Below are 4,240 nucleotides of genomic sequence, written 5' to 3'. Positions count from 1 at the left end.
TGTTTGCAAAATATAAATCTGATAAAGGACTGTTATCTAAAATATGCAAATAAATCTGGAAGTTCAAAAATAAGCATAACAAAATTAAAAGATACACAAAATATTTGAAGAGACACCTCAGCTAAGAATATACAAATTAGCATAAGAAAGAATAGTCAACATCATATGTTATCATGGGATTGCAAATTAAAATAATTGGACATCACTATGCATCTATGAAGAAGAAGCAAAAACCAAAACACAAACCTAAAAGTTATGTGGTAAGTGAAGCAAAAGTAATCACTATTGTCATAAAACTCTAAAATAGTACAGTCACTTTGGAAGAGAGTTTTAAAATTCTTACAATACTGAACATGCTTTTATAATAAAATTTAGTAATAATTTTTATTGGGATTTACCCAAGAGAGTTAAAAACTTATACTTACATGAAAACCTGCATCCAAATGTGTACAATAGCAATATCTGTAAATTGTCAAAACTTGGATGTAAACAAGATGTTCTTCAGCAAGTAAATTAATGAACAAATAATGTTATATTTAGACAAAGGAATATAATTAAGTGCTAAGAAGAGATGTATCTTCGATCCATCAAAAGATATGGACAAAATTTAAATGCCTATTACTAGAAAAAGTCGATCTGTTAAGGCTATGTGCTCTATGATCCTGACTACTTGGTATTCTGGAAAAGAAAAAACTATGGAGATAGCACAAAGATTAGTTATTCCAGAGGTTTGGGGAAAGGGAAGAATAGGTGGACCACACTGGACATTCAGGGCATTGAATCTATTCTGTATGATACAATAATGGTGAACACATCAGTACTCATTTGTCAAACCCACAGAACACACAAGACAAACCCTTATGAAAATTCTAGACTTGAGTGACAATGGTTCATGTTACAAATGTACCATTGTGGTGTGAGATGCCAATATTAGAGAAGATTGCAAGAGTATAAAGGAAGAAATTTATAGGAGGTCTATACTTACTGCTCAATTTTCCTTTGATTCTAAAACTGCCCTAAAATTAAGTTTACAGTACATTCTTTTTCTTATTAGTTATACATGACAGAATATATTTTAACATGTATACATATATGGTGTATAACTTCTCACTTGTCTGATTTTACATGATGTAGAATTACATTGGTCATGTAAACATGTGCACATGAGAAAGTGATATCTGGTTCATTCTACTATCTTTCTTATTTCCATTCTCTGTCCCTTCCCTTCATTCCTCTTTGTCTAATTCAAAGTACTTCTATTCTTCCCTACCAGCCCCACATATTGTGAGTTAGTATGGGTTTATCAGAGAGGACATTCATCCTTTGGTTTTTTTTTGAATTGGCTTATCTCACTTAGCATGATATTCTCCAACTTCATCCAATAACCAGCAAATGGCATAATTTTATTTCTTTTTATTACCGAGTAGTATTACATCGTGTATATATACCAAATTTTCCCATCGGTCGAAGAGTACCTAGGCTAGTTCCATAGTTTAGTTATTGTGTATTCAACTGTTATAAACACTGATATGGCTGTGTCACTGTAGTATGCTGAGTTTAAGCCCTTTGGGTATATATAAAGGAGTAGAATAACTGGGTCAAATGGTGGTGCCATTCCAAGTTTTCTGAGGAATCTGTGTACTGCTTTCCAGAATGGTTGCCCCATATTGCAATCCCACCTGCAATTTATGAGTGTACCTTTTTCCCCACATCCTTGCCAACATTTATTGTTAGTTGCATTTTTGATAAATGCCATTCTGACTGGAGTGAGATGAAATCTCAGTGTAGTTTTAATTTGCATTTCTCTAACTCCTAGATATGTTGAACATATTTCATATATTTGTTGACCCATTGTAATTCTTCTTCTGTGGAGTGGCCATGCAGTTCCTTTACCCATCCATTAATTGGGTTATTTGGTTTAAAATCTTTTGAGTTATTTATATATCCTATCTAAAGTGCAAGAGGCAAAGATTTTCTCTCATTGGCATTAGACCAGAGAACCTGTGCCTAATAGAAGAAAAAGTAGGCCCAAATCATGTCAGCTTAGGAACTGACTGCCTTAACAAGACTCCTAAAGCACAAGAAGTAGAATCAAAAATCAACAAATGGGATTGAATCAAACTAAAAAGTTTCTTCACAGCAAAGAAAACAATCAAGAATTTGAAATTTAAGTACATTCTTAAAATATCCTCTTTTGCATCCTCCTCAAATGAAACTCTTTTGAAACTTTATAACATATTAACATAACAATTGGATTTCCATGAACGCAATTATAAAATTTTATCATCAAAGTTTTGCTTTCGATAGTGAAAACAAAATATTTTATGAGTGCTCAAAATAAAAGATTGACTATTTCAATTATAGTTATATACATATGAAAAATAATGTTAGCATTATAATTATGTATTCACATCAGAAATATTTATTACATAATTGTAAGTAAAAATATAACATACTATATTGTCACAATTCACAAATTCTTACATATTACATTCATGCTATTTTATGAATGGTGGCTTAGGAATGTTATTTTTTTCCCTTTATCAGTCTAAATTTGCTGAATAACTTATACTCAGTGCATACAATTTTCTAATTAGAATAAAGTGTTTTTTAATTTCACTGGTCTGATCTTTGAATCATTCCAGACTCACACATTCTTTGTTCTTTCTTTGTTCTTTACTGAGCCTCACCAATACTCTGAGTCCTCCTGAGTTTGCATTCTCTCCTTCCACTTCTGCATATAACCAGATGACCATAAGAGAAGGCACATGGAAGCAGTTATGAACTAAAGGGCCAGAACCATTTTGAGAGAATGACCTTTTGGTTCTGAACTTATGAGAGCCCTCCTCATGAAGTTAAATTGATTTTGTTTGATGGCTCTTGCTTTCCTTCTTCTTGGGTTGTTCACCATTGATGTCAGAATTCAATTATTATTATTATTATTATTAATAAAAAATTCAATAATCCTGTGCAGATTTTTCTTCAGAGAGTTTGTCATGTAATCATCCTAAAATCTAAGAATTCTGTGGTTGAATAAATATTCCTGTATAGCCAACTGGGTAAAGTGCTGATCTATATAAATATCATTTATCAGGCTAGCACAGCCCAAGAAAAGATCTATAACTTGATAAGCATAGTTTTCTTAACAGGTTAATTGATATTTGAATGTCAAATGACTGAAATATAAAAATTCATGGGCTTATACATTTATTAACATATATGTATTTCTTCTGTACAAATAACTACACATATATTCATGTATATATATTTATATTATCAGGATATATATATTTAATTCATGTAAAAGTAAATTCAAGGTGGTAATGTCTTTTTTCTATTTGCTACAAATAAAACAATAGCATACTACGCACAATATCCTGTAGCTTCTTTTTCTAAAGAATGATAGTGATATTTTCATATTGAGTTTAATGAGATTTCTTATTTTTAGGCATAAAATGCTATTATATTGATATATATTAAAAGTGCACCCATGCTTAAAGTGGAATTATATTTTTGGTGTTATAAACAATGTCATAAATTACTTTTAGCAGTTCTTTTTGAAAATGCATATGTGTCTAAAAGGCAATTTTTAGAAATAAAATTGAGTTTATAATGCATTTTAACGAGTGATTATTCAAAGAAATTCTATCTAAGTGTACACTTATCAGCTACATATGCTTTTTACCCCATGTAACTTTTCCTTACATACCCCAACATAGGGTATTGTCAAACTTTAGGATCTCTGTCACCATAACTGGGGAAGGTGGTAGAATAAAATAGCTCCTATTCATGTCCATATATTTATTTTTCTATTGGTCCAATTAAAAATGAATTGGCAGAAGCACATCATGTGTTTAAAAATGAGTTCTTTTGTCTATAAGAAGCATTGCTTATAATTTTGGGGTGAGGGGGTTAATCATTTTTTTTTCCTCTTGGTTTATAATTTAAGTTATAGGTTTACAACTGTAGGAGAAACAAGTTGTACCCCATTTGTTTACAATTTTAAAAAAATTTAAGAAGTAACCAATCTATTATTTATAAATTATCAATTCAAGTAATAATTACAAAACTTTTCTCAATCTGAAGTTATAAAGTAACTACTATTATAATACTTATATATGTATATATGTATTATTTTTTAAGATAAATCACTAAAAGGAATTCATACTTTTGCAACAGATGATATATAAAACAATGTTTACAGCTACAGTATTCATAATAGCATATAACTGAAAACTAT

This window comes from Sciurus carolinensis, chromosome 11, assembly GCF_902686445.1.
Source record: "Sciurus carolinensis chromosome 11, mSciCar1.2, whole genome shotgun sequence".
NCBI classification, from domain to species: domain Eukaryota; kingdom Metazoa; phylum Chordata; class Mammalia; order Rodentia; family Sciuridae; genus Sciurus; species Sciurus carolinensis.
This window is presented reverse-complemented; position numbering follows the sequence as displayed.